We start from the raw sequence: 16,271 nt of genomic DNA, 5'->3' as shown, positions 1-16,271 counted from the left end.
ACGTCTCCCACAAGCCCCTGCGGCGCGACTCCTCCCTCCCCCTCCCCCTCCCCCCCGGGCAGGCCTCAGCTGGGCCCGTGGTAATGGGGAGGGGGGGGACATGGGGATCAAACCCCAATCACATCCCTTCACCCCAATGACTCTTCCTCACACCCGAATTACACCACAATCACACCCCTTTACACCTGAATCACATCACAATCACACCCACGAAGGGGATACAGGGAGATGAGGGGATTTGGGAGGAGGAGGAAGGGGGGTGGTGAGGGCTGGGGGAAGAACTGGGGCGGGAGGGGTGAAGCGGATTCGGGGAAATGAAGGGATTTGGGAGGAGGAGGAGGAGGAGGAAGGGGTAGGTGAGGGGTTGGGGGAGGAGCTGGGGCAGCAGAGGTCAAGGGGATACAGGGAAATGAGGGGATTTGGGATGGGGGGCACATGCCTCCGGGGGTGTGGATCCTCCAACCCTGGGGGCGGGGTTAGGGGGCGTGAGCTAGGGGAGAGGGCCTGAGGGAGGGGAGCAGGGGCTGAAGTGGTTTATGGAGAGGAAATTGAGGCACAGAAACCAGGGAGGGGAAGCAAAGCTGAGGGGGGAATGGCTGAGGAAAACCCCGTAACCTACTGTCCCCAGTCCCGGCAGGGGTCACCCGTCCCCCTCACTGCACATTTGGCTGCTCCCCTGGCAGCATCGGTCAGCAACGCTCCCTCTGACACTCGCTGTTGCACATACGGAGGGCAGGTAGATCCCAGCTTGTTTCTCACCCCGCACTGGCAGCTCCAAGGTTCTGCCTCCTCCCTCCACAGGGGGAGAAAGCACAAGACCCTCCGTCTTCCCCGCCACCCACAAAGGCCAATCAGCCATGGAGGAAAGAGACCCTCCGTCCCTCACCTCAATTAGTTGCACAACTTGATGAACTAGCCCCCACCCCATTTCCGACTGGAGATTTAACAACAGTGGGTAGTATGTCCAAGACCTTGGAGTGGTCTCTCCTGGTGACTGAACTGAATTTGAAGTTTCTCCATGTTGTCATGGAAGGAGCAGAGAAAAAGCAAACAAAGTAAGAAATGACTATTTCAGTAAATGGGCATTTTCTCAAAGTCCCCAATAAACCTGAGCCACAGTTTGGCAAATAAAATTAATATCTGCTTATGTGACCCAATGTCCTTTAAGAGGAAAAAAACCCACATCACACAAGATACAGCCAGTTTCATAGAACTAGAAATTCCAGAGCAGGTTAAATATAACGACTCAGAATCAGGACAAGAGATTCTCCCATTGCATTCTCCTCTGAGCGGTTCAAACCTCCTGCTCTCATTAGTATCAAGTCATATTATTTACACAAGTTCTAGCATCGTGGTAATGGAAAAAACAAAACAAAACCAACCAGCCAGCCTCCCCATCTGCAAACAATCCCATATCAGTAGGTAAAGTCCTACAACAGGCTTTGCCAACCGTTGGCAAACTGGGATTTCAACTCCAAATGATCTCACTGTATTTGAGGTCCATCCAGGTCTGTGACACTTTCATCTCAGGCCCTAAATTACTGTTTAGAAGCAAAGAAAACAAATTGTGAACCACAAACAGAGGGCTGAGAACCCTGAATGATAGGACACATTGAGTGGTGGAACTGTAGAAAGTAGAGAAGATAAATTCTAGCGGGTGTCATGGAGCTATGGAACTGCTCCCTACGAAACCGGTTAGGACTCTGGGGAAGCCTCCTCTCTCTGAGCAGACTGTCTCCAGGGCAAGAAGCTTACGCAGCTTCCACCTTCCTGGGTCTGACTCCAGAGCATTCAGCATCCCCTGCCCCACCGTACACTTCCCACAGCAAGTCCCGCACAGGTGGGGTCCTGGGGAAGCCACAGGGTCCTGCACCCCAATTTCGCAGTCAGACGTGACTCTCAGCCAGACAGTAAAACAGAGGTTTATTAGATTACAGGAGCATGGTCTAAAACAGAGCTTGTAGGTACAGAGAATGGGACCCCTCGGCCGGGTCCATTCTGGGGAGGCAGGAAGACCAGAGCCTCATCTGGCTTCGCTCCATTTCCCCAGCCATCTCCAAACTGAACCTCCCTCCAGCCTCTCACCCAGCCTCTGTCCAGTTTCTCGGGCACAGGTGTCACCTGGCTCCAACATCCCTCCTGGGTTCTCATGTTACATGCTCAGATAGCTTCCCTCAAGGAAAGTCTCCCATCCCCAATGCAACCAGTCCCAATAAACCTCCCCTGCTACCTTCCCAGGTCAATACTCCCCACTCCCTGCTGTGCCACAGGCACCACCCCGTGTTCGAAGAAAACATTGAGAACATTCCCACTTTGTCACAGTCACATACCCCTATTCCCACCACCGAGGTATTGGTGCAGCACACAGGGAAACTGAGGCACACAGTATTCATGTAAAACTCACATAGGCTCACATACAACATAACAAGGGAAAATCCCCACTTCATCACACCCTCTATCCCCGTGCCTTCTCTGTTATATTTACATTGAGGAAAAAGGGTACAAGACACAACTGCTATTCAGCAGAACCCAGTGCAATCTGGGAACGAGGCAATCTGTCCCTAATGCAGGAACCTGGTGACTAAAATCACTGCAGTGGGAGGAAAAGTATAAACGTGATGCTCCAAAATTGGTTAGACTAGGAAAAGTGATGGAGGTTGTGTCCAGTGGTGAGGGAGCTGAGATGCCACAAATGCTGCCTTAAAGTTCACTACTTCGGAATTAGGAAAAGGGGGAAAAAAAAAAATCTTTTCTGAGTCCTAGACAAGATTTTCATGGTGTTTATCTCCCTTGCATCTTCTCTGGTGATACATAAGAGAAAAGCTGTGATGGAAGGTCTCCCCCCCCCCCCCCCCCCGGTGTGGATTCTCTGATGGCAGGTAAGGTGTGAGTTGTCAATGAAGGTTTTCCCGCACTCACGGCAGTTGTAGGGTTTCTCACCTGTGTGGATCCTCCAGTGTTTTAGAAGGGCTGAGTGCCAAGAGAAGGTTTTCCCACACTCATAGCATTTATAGGGTTTCTCCCTTGTGTGACTCCTCTGATGCGCAATGAGATTTGAATGCTGAGTGAAGGTTTTCCCACACTCGCAGCATCCATACGGGCGCTACCCTCTATGGATTCTCTGATGGCAAATAAGGTGCGAGCTCTCAGTAAAGGTTTTCCCGCACTCACAGCATCCATACAGGCGCTACCCTCTATGGATTCTCTGATGGCAAATAAGGTGCGAGCTCTCAGTAAAGGTTTTCCCGCACTCACAGCATCCATAGGGTTTCTCCCCTGTGTGGATCCTCTGATGGCGAATAAGAGTTGAGCGCTCAGTGCCGCACTCGCAGCATCCATAGGGTCTCACTCCAGTGTGGATTCTCTAATGGTGTGAGCACCTCCTGAACTTTTTCCACTCTCAAAGCCCGTGTTATTTCTCTCTCCCGTAAGGATTCTCTGCCAAGCCGTGGCTTCCTTGAGGCCTTTGTGAATTTCCCGATAATGAACAGATATTCTAACTTTCTGCGCTAGCTGGTTCCCCTGACGCTTCTCTGGCCTGTGCTGCCCCTGAGAGCCTTTTCCCTGCTCACAACTCATGGACACACTCCCTTTGCATCTTTGCAACAACGCCCCACGTGCTTCCACTTGCTCCTCTTCCTGCTGAGGCGTCTGCTCCACAGTCTCTCTCACCATCCCCTCACCTGTTGGGACAGAGAAAGGAAAACCTCAGAAACCGGAAGGGAAAAGGGGGGAACAAGCCAAGACAGTAGCTGGAGATGGGTAAATTCAGTCCCTGATTTTTCTCCAACGGGGAGAGAGGAGAGGATCAATTCTGCATCCAGTTCCCACCGAAACACTCAGAGAGAAGGGAGTCTGGGGAAAGAACTACTGCCAGGAGTTAGGATGGGTAGGAAGCCAGGAACAGTATCTGCCCTGAGGATAGGACACCTGCTGAGGACCACCCTGAAGCCAGAGACCTCACAAGGTCTTTGCTGGGAATCCCAGCTGTTTCCTTCAACAGCTGAGTAGGTTTAATGATCCCTCACCCATGCAGCTGCCTCTCAGGATCTCTCTTTCCTCTGAACCCTGGAAATCTGGGGCCCACGGCTCTTCCTCTTGTTCCAGCTGGGAGATGAAAAGTGGGAACCTTGCTCAGGGCAAAGAAAACCAGTGAGATCAGGTAACAAGCAAAAGAAGAAGTTACTCAACTTGTGCAGTAACAATGGTTCTTTGAGATGTGTCTCCCTATGGGTGCTCCACTGTAGATGCTAGCACGTTAAAAATAGTTGTGTAGACCGGTGGCTTTCCACACTACTGTGCCCCTTTTGGGGTCTGATTTGTCTTGCGTACCTCCGAGTTACACCTCATTTAAAAACTACTTGCTTACAAAATCAGACATAAAATACAAAAGTGTCACCGCACACCATGATTTGCTGACTTGCTCATTTTTACCATATCATTATAAACTAAATAATTGGAATATAAATATTGTACTTACATTTCAAGGTATATTATATAGATCAGTATAAACAAGTCATTGTATGAAATTTTACTCTGTACTGACTTGGCTAGTGATTTTGCTGTAGCAACTCTGGAAGACCTCTGCGTACCCCAGGGGTACACATACCACTGGTGTAAACACTGCAGCTCAGGCTTAAGAGACTGAGCTCCAGCCCAATCTACAACATATTTGCAGTTACATACAGGCCACCAAGGCCAGTCTGGGGAACCAGACTGGGAGGGTCTCTCCCAAAGGCAGCGCAAACATCCCAATATGTGCTACTTCCGAGGCTTTGTTGTTTGGAAGGGTGTTCCCCACAGCTCCACCACTCTGAGACAGGGCATTTTGGAGGCAGCACCCTTGTGTGTCATGATGGCACCTCAGCGAGTCTCAATGATTTCAGACTCCTTATAAACACCGTCTCTTCTGGGGTGCTGCAGCCAGTAGGTATTTATAGCCACATGAGAGAGGCTTTGCATTGTCCAGTGTGCTGCATTCATACGCGGACAGTTCTCGATCGTGTTTCCATGTAAATGGAGACAGGCCTATGCTACTTCAACAGGAATTACACGTCCATCCCAGGAGAGGAATTCACTCCTTCACACCCAGTCAGTAACGAAGCACATTGAGAGGGAAGCTGACCCATGCTTATTTGTCATTAAAAAACCTACTAAATAAAGCCCCCATTCTCCAGAGGAAGACAAGTCAAAGTGAAGGGCTAGGAGCATGAATCATAAAATAACAAACACACGGGGTAAAAGGACCTCAAGGTGTCAGTTAGTCCATCCTCCAGCCGTGAGGCAGGACCAAGTATACACAGACCATCGGTTTAACCTCTTCTTCAAAACCTCCAGTGACCAGGATCCCACAACCTCTCTTGGCCCGTATTACACAGGAGGTCAGACTAGATGACCAAATAGTCTCCCTTGGCCTTAAAATGTCTTGATTGACAGAAGGAAGGACTTAGCACATGCCATTGTGCGTTGTGTCCCTCAGATGTGAACACCAGCATTTATTTGCAGGCACTCCAGCAGCGTGCACTGTGCCAGCTGTAGCTTTACATGAACAGTGGAGGGACTAGCTTGGCAGAGCTGTGACACCGAGAGAGGTGCACGTGAAACTGGAAGGAACAGGTATTCCTCATTTCAGTGCGGAGTGGTGCAGGCAGCATCAATAAAGGCGCACAAGGGTGTGTTCTTGCCACAAGGTTTGTCAGCAGGCTGGTGCCATACATGCCTGGGGTCCCTGGGGCTCAGTGAGGCGTAAGTGAAGGCAAGGACTCAGAAGGAATCCTCATTGGAAGGATGAAGGGGTGGTGACATTATGAAAGTCCAAGATGGATTGTGTGCAGTAGGCTCAGGATCTGAGCGCAGGCCGGGGGGAGGCAGCTTCTGTTCCCTACATCGGACCTAACCCCAAGTTTTGCCTTAGCAAAGAGATGGTGTCAGCGTTTGCACTGTCCTGCGCCGGTGCTCTGCTCCCAAAGTGTTCTGTAGCGGGGAGGGCAGAGCACTGGTCTGCGTCTCACTGGCCTCTCGGGGTGTCGCTGAAACAGGGAAACGCTGAGGGTGTATTGTGAACCTTAACTCTTCATTTCCCCTTCTAAGAACTCAGGGGATGGGAATCCTTACCCAGCGAGGTCACGTTCTTGTAGTTCTCCTGCATGACATGTCTGTAAAGGGCGCTCTGAATGGGGTCCAGCAGAGCCCACTCTTCCCTGGTGAAATACACAGCCACCTCCTCGAAAGTCACCAGTCCCTGAAAGAGAAAGGGCCCCCCACTCTGCACCTGCTGCCCAGTGACAACCCCACCGGTCACAGGGGAGAGGGCCAATCACATGGAAGCTCTGGGAGGCAGGCAGGCAGGATCACACTCCCTCCCCATCAGAGCAGCCAGGAGGCATCAGGGGGAGGGAAGAGAGAGACAGAGAGCCCCTCGCCCCTTCTAGCAGACAGAGATGGGAGGGGTCTTCACATTCAACACTCACCTACCTGCCAGAGGCTGATTCAGGTGATGGAGCCCCCTGGCAGATATCCCAACAGCCTCCCCAGTGCCAGCACTTGGATGGGATGGGATGGGGTGTCTTCCCCGGGCCTCATTGGCAGTTGCCCTCTGGCTAGTAGGTTCAGACTCCAGTATTGGAGGCTGGTACATTTCCCCAGCCCAGTTCAGGGGGGCTGACAAATTAGGGAATTTCCACCCACAAACCCCATGGGTCTGTTGCTAGAATCTAGGCACCACCGTAAACAAATCCCAGCCGGTTTGTCACACCCTCTCCCTTTCTCCACCCTGGGTATTTCCTGCCCCCTCCCAGCTCCTGACTACCCCCAGACGCACCCACCTCCTATGTCTTTACTGCCCTTCTCCCGCCAACAGGCCCACTGTGCCGAAGTGAGAATGTTCTTAATGTTGTCTCTGAATATTTTGTGGGTGCCTCAGTTTCCCCTATGCCTTTCTTAAGTATCTAGGTGTGGGGACCAGGGTGTGTGACTGTTGTAGAGCCCTAGAGGGCCAGTGTGATGGTGTCTGCACAGAGAATGGCCAACACCCTGTCTCCTGGTAACTGATGGCCTGGGCCCCTCCTCCCCTGCAAGGTGCCAACTGAAGGTGTTGGAGAACAAAGAGATCAGGTGGCCTCCTAGCCCAGGAAATAGACAGAGGCCAGAGCAGGGGCTGGAGGGAGTTTCAGTTTCAAGCTGGCTGGGAAAATGGAGGGAGGCCCAGAACTGGGTTCCGGGCTCCCTAACCCTCCCACGATGGACCTGACTTAGGGCTCCTGTTTCCTGTACCTAGAAGCTCTGGTCTGGACCGTGTTCCTGTCGTCTAATAAACCTTCTGTTTTACTGGCTGGCTGAGAGTCACGTCTCACTGCGGAGTTGGGGAGCAGGGCCCTCTGGCTTCCCCAGGACCCCGCCTGGGCAGACTCGCTGTGGGAAGCCACCATGTGGAAGGGGCTGCTGTGAATGCTCGAGGTCAGGCCCAGGAAGGTTGAAGCCCTGGTGACAGTCTGCTCAGAGAGAGGAGGCTCCCCCAGAGTCCTGACTGCCCTCGTATGGAGCAGTTCCAGAGCATCGCCCGGGGACACCGTGACAACTGACAAATTAGGGAATTGCCACCCACAAATCCCATAGGTCTGTTGCTAGAATCTAGGCCCCACCGTAAACTAATCCCAGCCCGTTTGTCACACCCTCTCCCCATCCCTTTCTCCACCCTGGGTATTTCCTTCCCCCTCCCACCTCCTAACCACCCTCAGAAGTACCCACCTCCTATGGCTTTACAGCCTTTCTGCTGCCAACAGGAGCCCACCAGCAACTGCCCGATAATCCCTATCTGAGCTGGCCCCATGGCAGCCATCTCTCTTCCCTGGGAGGATGGGATGTGACACTGCAGCCTGTCAGGGCATGAAGGGGACGTGTCAGAACAGGACAGTCACGTCACATCACAATTCCCCCCGGCTCTTTCCTCGCAGATGGATGTTCTCGACTCTGTCATGCAAATAAGAGAAATATTCAAAACACAATTAGTAATGGGACGGGGAGAAGACACGGGACTTGAACTACCCAGACACCTGTTAGAAAAGGAATTCAAACAGACGCAAAGTGTCCAATGAGCTCTTGGAATTTGTTGGGGACACGTTTGCTTCAGAAGATGGACGTAGTAACCAGGGGGACAGGCATTTCAGGGTTGATGCTGACTAACCGGCGGGAGGCCAGGACAATGGACTGTGAAAAGACTCCGTACTGCCACTGACTCATGGACGCTGTGACACTACCGAGTAAGGTGGTCTTGTCACCCGATATTCAACATTACCTGGGACTTCTTGTAACTTTCCATGGGAAAGGAAGGGTGGGGCAAGAGGTCAAGTTTGAGAAACAAAAGATTCCCGCCTTGTGTAAATCCCATTTAAGGGTGGAGAGAAAGGCAAACCAGACTCCTCTTCTCCGTGGCCTGTCTGCCCAAGAAGAAAGACTGCTAAAGCCACCTGAAGCCAAGGCCAGGAGGGAGTCCAGACTGAGACAGGGGTCCAGTCTGAACAGAAACATAACTGGAACTCTGAACCATAGAAACTTTGCAACCTGCCTCAAATAACATTTAGGGTAAAAAAAATTACATTGTGTAACATGTTTTTAAGTAGATTGAGCTTAACTTGCGTATTCTGCTTTGTTCTGTCTGTTCTCTCTTACATTCACTTAAAATTCACCTTTTGTGGTTAATAAACTTCTTTCTTGTTTATAATATAATTCAGTTTATGTAATTTAATGGGGGGGGAGGGGAGAAGTTGTGCATATCTCCCTCTACATTGATGGAGGGGACGATTTTCATAAAACCTTTGGGTCTGTACCCCTTAAAAGGAGCGGGCACCAGAGTGTTGGGGCAAGACCCTAAGGCTGAATCTTTCGAGGGCGGATCTGTCTCTCTGTGAAGCTGGGCGTGGCTCTGCCGTGTGCTTGGCTGGAAGACGCTTGTGAGCCTAACCCGGCCAGGTAAAGGGCACCCAGGCTGGCAGAACAGGCTGCCTCAGTGGCACCCCAGCACGTCAGGTGACACCCCAAAGGGCCAAACCCATCACAGCGAGGTGCCATGGGAACAAAATTCTAATGAGAATAGAGCTCAGGAGAGCTGGCAGTTTCTCAGAGACAGGACTAAACAAGCAACAGCAAACGATCACAATGCGAAGGAAAGACGGAAAGAATAGTAAGCTGCCAATATGACTCCATTATGCGCTCTTTAACGACGAGACAATAAAAAGAAATCCTACAAAAATTTCAATCATGGACAAATTGCTATGGGTGAGTACAAAAGAACAGCACAAGCATAGAATCACATTGCAACAACACATCATCAGTAGGACAAAACTAACCTGTCTCACGACAGTCTAAACCCAGCTCACGTTCCCTATTAGTGGGTGAACAATCCAACGCTTGGTGAATTCCGCTTCATAATGATAGGAAGGAACCTCGAGAGGTCTCTAGCCCAATTCTCTGCACTCATGGCAGGACTAAGTATTAGCTAGACCATCCCTGAGAGGTGTCTTATCCAACTTGCTCTTAAAAATCTCCAGTGACCGATATTTCACAGCCTCCCTAGACAATTTATTCCAGTGCTTAACCACCCCGACAGTTAGGAAGTTTTTCCTAATGTCCAACCTAAACCACCTTTGCTGTGTCAAAAATAGACTCAGGACTCTCAGTTTGTCAGACCACTCTGTTTTATTAGCACAGCTCTCTGCTACTAACACCCAGATAATGTGAGCACCATGCAAGACACAAACTATCTTGTTCATACACATAAAAGGGAGAGAACTGAACAAGATAACAAAGGAAGCAGAATGTGACAAGTTTACCTGAGCTAGGCATGCATATCTTATTTCCTTACTAACTATTACCGATCTTCTGTTAATGTTTCGCCATTAGCACCATTATTTATGCCTAATGTTTCTTTTCCTGGCACCTGTATTTCAACATTTCTTAATTCTGCTTAAAGGTACATACAACATTTCTTTAATCCAGTCTTATTTTTACAATATAATTCATTCTATTTTCACAGCTGCAATTTAAGCCTATTGTCCTTGTCCTGTCCTGAGAGGTTAATGAGAACAATTTTTCTCCCTCCTCCTTGTAACAACCTTTTACGTGCTTGAAAACTGTTATGTCCCCTCTCTTCTCTTCTCCACACTAAACACATCCAAGTTTTTCAATCTTCCCTCATAGACTTTTCAACATTTTTGTTGGTTTTCTCTGAACTTTCTCCAAATCTTTCCTGAAATGTGGCACCCAGAACTGGACACAATACTCCACCTGATGCCTAATCAGCACAGAGCAGAGCGGAAGAATGACTTATTGTGTCTTGCTTACAACACTCCTGCTAATATAGCCCAGAATCAAGTTCGCTTTTTTTGCAACAGGGTTACCCCGTTGACTCATATTTAGCTTGTGATCCACTATGACCCCCAGCTCCCTTTCGGCAGTGCTCCTTCCTAGGCAGTCATTTCCCATTCTGTATGTGTGCAACTGATAGGTCGTTCCTAAGTGGAGCACTTTATATTTGTCCTTAATTGGTCAGAGAAGGGCAATTAAAATGATTAGGGGTTTGGAACAGGTCCCATATGAGGAAACATTAAAGAAGCTGGGACTTTTCAGCTTGGAAAAGAGGAGACTAAGGGGGGATATGATAGAGGTCTACAAAATCATGAGTGATGTGCAGAAAGTGAATAAGGAAAAGTTATTTACTTGTTCCCATATTACAAGAACTAGGGGCCACCAAATGAAATTACTGGGCAGCAGGTTTAAAACAAATAAAAGGAAGTTCTTCTTCACACGCCACACAGTCAACCTGTGGAACTCCTTGCCTGAGGAGGTTGTGAAGGCTAGGACTATAACGGGGTTTAAAAGAGAACTAGATAAATTCATGGAGGTTAAGCGCATTAATGGCTATTAGCCAGGATGAGTAAGGAATGGTGTCCCTAGCCTCTGTTTGTCAGAGAGTGGAGATGGATGGCAGGAGAGAGATCACTCCCTTGGGGCACCTGGCATTGGCCACTGTGGGCAGATAGGATGCTGGGCCGGATGGACCCTTGGTCTGACCCAGTACGGCCGTTCTTATGTTCTTAAATTTCATCCTATTTACTTCAGACCATTTTGTCCAGATCATTTTAAATTTTAATCCTATCTTCCAAAGCACTTGCAACCCCTCCCAGCTTGGTGTGGTCCACAAACTTTTTAAGTGTCCTCTCTATGCCATTATCTATATCACTGACAAAGATATTGAACAGAACCGGACCCTGAACTGATCCCAGTGGGACCCCAATCGATATGCCCTTCCAGCTTGAGCGTCAACCACTGAGAACCACTCTCTGGGGACAGTTTTCCAACCAGCTACACACCCACTTACTGGTAGTTCTGTTCCAGTTGTACTTCTCTAGTTTATTTAGGAGAAGGTCATGCAAGACAGCATCAAAAGCATTACTGAAGTCACGATATACCATGTCTACCGCTTCCCCTCTATCCACAAGCTTGTTATCCTGTCAGAAAAAAAACATTAGGGTGCTTTGACACAATTTGTTCCTCACAAATCCATGCTGACTGTTACTTATCACCTTATTATCTTCTAGGTGTTTGCTAAATGATTGCTTAATTATTTGTTCCATTATCTTTCCGGGGAATTAAAAGAAGCTGATTGGTCTATAATTCCCCAGGTTGTCCTTAACTATTCAGGTAATTATTATTAATGAAGAAGAGGAAGAAACAGACACCACAATAGGGAAAGAACAGGATACAAAATATGTAGATACATTAGATATATTAAAGTCAACCATTAAATTAGCCTTAGCTCAAGGAATTAGCTGAGGCAATCTGGGAAACATTACCAATCATCTTTGAGAACACCTGGAGAACGGTGAAGACTGGAGATGGGCAAACGTTGTACCCATCTTTTAAAACAGAACTGAGGAATAAAGTCAAGCCTTCCTTAGATACCTGGAATGAACAAATTATTAAACAATCAATTTGCAAGCACCTAGAGGACAGGAACGTGATAATTTAAAGCCAGCCTGGATTTTCAAAAACAAATAATGCCAAGTCAATCTCATTTCCTGCTTTCACAGGGGTACTGGATTTACGGATCCACGGGACACTGTAGATAGGACATATCTTGATTTTGGTCTGGCTTTTGACACAGGCCCCCATGACATTCTCACAGTGAACCAGGGAAATGTGGTGCACATGAAAGTGTTATAAAATGGGTGAAAATGTTGTTGGAAGACTCTACTCAGACAGTAATCATTAGCGGTCCACTGTCCAATGGGAGGATGTATACAATGGGGTGCCCAGGGGCCAGTCCTGGATCTGATATAGTCAATATTTTCACTCATTACTCGGATAACGGACTGGAGAGCATGCTGTCTAAATATGCAGATAGCAGCAGCTGCGAGGGGCTGCAAGCGTGTTGGAGGACAGGATTAGAATTCAAGATAACATTTACACACAGGAGAAATGGGCTGAATGAACAAGATGAAATTCAATAAAGACAAGTGAAAGTACTAGACTTAGGAAAGGAAAACCAAATGCACCACTACAAAGTGGGGAGTAGTTGGGCAGGGGTTAGTACTACTGAAAATGATCGGGGGCTACAGTGGATCACAAACTGAATCTGAATCAATTGTGAAAAAACGGATGAAGCACCGGACTACATTAGCAAGAGAGGCAGTGGAATCCCCATCACTGGAGGTTTTTAAGGACAGGTAAGACAAACAGCTGAGTGCTGGGGGCCGGACTAGTTGCCCTCTCACGGTTCATTTCAGCCCCACAGTTCTACGACTCTATGCGGGGGAAATGTTTGGCCACTTTATTACAGCACTAACCGGCCCCTTCCACGAGCACTAAACCACCGAGACATTTTGAAACCCTCCCAGTAACAAGGTCTGGGAACCGGATGGGAGAGAAGCGCAGAACAAAAAGGAGCCATCCTGGGGGATTCCCCCGACACTGTCTCCAGGGCAGCGCACTCCCACAGCAGGGGGAACAGGCTTTTCCTCTTCCTGCACTCACTTTGCTCACAGGAAAGTGAATCTGCCCAGGGATGCGGCAATAAGTGTGTGGGGATCTGGGAATCTCTCCCCCCAATTATTCCTCCCACTGCCCTTTTCAGTCTCTCTCCTTTTAATCCTTGTGTCTCCCTTCCCCTGTCTCTCCCCCTCTGGCTGACAGGCAGTCCTGGGGGTTCGCTCTCCTATGGCTGGATTGGCTCCTGCAATTGCTAAGGGGGGAGAGATGTGGGGTGAGGAAGGGCTGTTTGTGCAGAGTCACTCTCATGCCCAGACCCTGAGGTCTCTATGAATCACCTGGCACCTCTAGCTCAGATGTCAGTGTGGGCAGAGCCTTGGGTTGACCTATAGGGCTAATTACAGCAGAAGAAAATCCTCACCTTGGCTGGCACAGGAAGCTTCACTCATGGTCACTCCCCTGCCCCGATCCCACTGGGGGAGCAGCAGCTGCTCAGCCTGGGCTCCCAGACCACAATCGGGAAACAGCGTCTGACCCACAAAGCTCAACCCCAATATCCTGAGCAGAGAAAGAGATGGAGAGAAACGGAGTCACTTTCCCCCCTTTGGCAACAACTGAAACCCCCTTCCCACCAGGACATGCCCTGATCTTATCTGCCCCCATGTTAATCTGGAGTCACTCCCTGTTCTGCCTTGCAGTGACTCCGGATTAACACAAGTCTACCAGAAACGTGGCTCAGGAAGGAAGCGGCCAGACTCCTTTTAAAGGGATCATTGCAGCCGGGGGATCGAACCTCCGTCCGCCCCCCTCGCTCCCCATGTGCTGAGAGGGATTCACAGGAACAGCTTCCCATCCCCCCCCGCCTGATCCCCCCCATCTCACACCCTCTGCCCCCTCCCCCCTCCCTGACCCCCCATTTCACACCCTCTGCTCCTCCCCCATCCCACACCCTCTGCCCTCTCCCCAACCCTCCATCTCTGACTCCCCCATTTCACACCCTCTGCCCCCTCCCTGACCCCCCCATCTCACACTCTCTGCCCCCTCCCCCATCTCTGACTCCCCCATTTCACAGCCTCTGCCCCCTCCCCGATCCCCCTCATTTCACACCCTCTGCCCCACCCCCACCTGACCCCGATTTCACACCCTCGGCCCTGCCCCCACCCCTGGCTCTGGGAGTCTCTGTCCGTCTGGGCTGTGGCTGGGTGAGGGGGGGCTGTAGGAGCCCGTGGGGGGGAGGAAAGGAGAGCTGGAGGTGCCAGGGGGAAGCGGGAGGGTGGGGCGGCTGTGGCTGTAGCTGGGATGGGGGGGCTGTGGGAGCCCGTGGGGGGGGAAGATGAGCTGGGCGCGCCCGTGGGGCTGTGGCCGGGCGGGGCCCGTGGGGCGACGGGCGGCTGTGGCTGGGCAGGGGGGGCTGTGGGAGCCCATGGGGGGGAGGAAAGACACAGTGGGGGTGCCGGTGGGGAGCGGGGGGATAGGAGGGCTGTGGCTGGGCAGGGGGGGAAGGAAAAACATGCTGGGGGGAGGCGGGAAGGTGGGGGGCTGTCGCAGAGCAGAGGGAGCTGTGGGAGCCCGTGGGGGGGGGGGGGAAGATGCGCTGGGCGTGCCAGGGAGGAAGTGGGGGGATGGGGGGCTGTGGCCGGGCGGGGGGGGCTGTAGGAGCCCGTGGGGGGGAGGGGGACGGTCCCAGACACCCGCGGGGGGGCGGGTTCGCCGTGGGGGCCCCACGTCCCGGGACCGCAGCGCCTCGCGCCCAACACACCCGACTCTGCCGGTTACCGCGGGCGACCCCCGAATCGCTGACGTCACTTCCGCTCCTGGCCCCGCCCTGCGAGCGGAGCCTGTCGCGCCCAAAGCCGCGCCCGCTGGGTCCGCGGGGGCTGATGGGAGTTGTAGGCCCAGCGCACTACAACTCCCACAAGCCCCTGCGATACCCCGCCCTGCGCCCCTCCCCCCGGTGGGGGCTTCCATCTGGGCGGCCTAGGCCAGGAACTTCCGGTTCCAAATGAGGCGTGTGGTTAACCGGGCGGCTTCTTAACAGGGCCGCCCGCCCTGCCTCGGCTCCCTGCGCCGTTAGCGTAACCGCCAGCCGCCGTGCGCCGCTAGCGTAACCGCCAGCCGCCCGCCCTGCCTCGGCTCGCTGCGCCGCTGGCGTAAACAAGGACTGTAATGCGTCGCTGGCGTAACCACCGCCCGCCCTGCCTCGGCTCCCTGCGCCGTTAGCGTAACCGTCGCCCGCCGTGCGCCGCTAGCGTAACCGCCAGCCCCCCGCCCTGCCTCGGCTCCCTGCGCCGTTAGCGTAACCGTCGCCCGCAGTGCGCCGTTAGCGTAACCGCCAGCCCCCCGCCCTTCCTCGGCTCGCTGCGCCGCCGGCGTAAACAACGGCCGAAATGCGCCGCTGGCGTAACCGCCGCCCGCCCGTCCTGCCTCGGCTCCCTGCGCCGTTAGCGTAACCACCAGCCGCCCGCCCTGCCTCGGCTCGCTGCGCCGCCGGCGTAAACAACGGCCGAAATGCGCCGCTGGCGTAACCGCCGCCCGCCCGCCCTGCCTCGGCTCCCTGCGCCGTTAGCGTAACCGCCAGCCGCCCGCCCTGCCTCGGCTCCCTGCGCCGCTGGCGTAACTGCCACCTAGCCTGCGCCGCTGGCGTAACGGCCGCCCCCCGCCCTCCCTCGGCTCGCTGCGCCGCTGGCGTAAACAAGGACTGTAATGCGCCGCTGGCGTAACCGCCGCCCGCCCTGCGTCCTCCCTGCGCCGTTAGCGTAACCGCCGCCCGTCTTGCCTCAGCTCCCTGCGCCGCTGGCGTAACGGCCGCCCGCCTGCCCTACCTCGACTCCCTGCGTCGCTGGCGTAACGACCGCTTGCCCTGCGCCGCTGGCGTAAGGACCGCCCGCCCGCCCTGCGTCGACTCCCTGCGCCGCTAGCGTAACCACCGCCAGCCCTGCGCCGCCGACGTAAGCACCACACCTCCTGCGCCACCGGCGTAACCGCGGCCCGAACCGCCCCTCATTTCGGGCGCCACTGGCGCAACCGCCGCCACCACGTACGCCGCTAGCGTAACTGCCGGGTTCTTTACGCCCTCGCAGCTACGCCCCTGGCGTAAAGGGGCTGATCTTCCACCTACCCCCGTGTTCCGGGGCTACGAAAAGGACGTAAGTCCCGCTTCCGCCTGACTCATGCCGGACTTGGCGGGGCTACGCTAATAGCGCAGGCCAGGCCTTTCCCCACGTCGCCGGAAACCGCACAGCCGCGATTCACAGAGCCCCACGTAGCGTACGGTGCGCCAGCTGCGT

At 52.7% G+C, this 16,271-nt stretch overlaps 2 long non-coding RNA genes across 4 annotated transcripts in view; one reads left to right on the top strand and one right to left on the bottom strand.

Annotated features, from left to right (window-relative positions):
- Positions 1–1,249: 1,249 nt before the first annotated feature.
- Positions 1,250–14,871, bottom strand: LOC127039623 (uncharacterized). Of its 3 annotated transcripts, XR_007771222.1 has the most exons (6): positions 14,744–14,871; positions 13,406–13,542; positions 11,375–11,504; positions 7,747–7,968; positions 6,115–6,241; positions 3,401–3,683 (listed from the first exon to the last, which is right to left on the bottom strand). It is a non-coding gene; the product is annotated as an uncharacterized LOC127039623 (long non-coding RNA). The 3 variants fall into 3 exon arrangements; XR_007771224.1 differs by lacking the exons at positions 3,401–3,683; positions 6,115–6,241 and adding an exon at positions 1,250–1,541 and having other exon boundaries at positions 14,744–14,869; XR_007771223.1 differs by lacking the exon at positions 11,375–11,504.
- The window catches only part of LOC127039625 (uncharacterized), a 125,917-nt gene continuing 112,705 nt past the window's right edge, over positions 3,060–16,271 (top strand). The window contains exons 1-2 of the long non-coding RNA XR_007771226.1: positions 3,060–3,155; positions 3,240–3,317. This is a non-coding gene — a long non-coding RNA (uncharacterized LOC127039625). The remainder of the gene's footprint in view (positions 3,156–3,239; positions 3,318–16,271) is intronic.

Source organism: Gopherus flavomarginatus, chromosome 23 (assembly GCF_025201925.1).
Source record: "Gopherus flavomarginatus isolate rGopFla2 chromosome 23, rGopFla2.mat.asm, whole genome shotgun sequence".
Taxonomy (NCBI): domain Eukaryota; kingdom Metazoa; phylum Chordata; order Testudines; family Testudinidae; genus Gopherus; species Gopherus flavomarginatus.
This window is presented reverse-complemented; position numbering and strand designations above follow the sequence as displayed.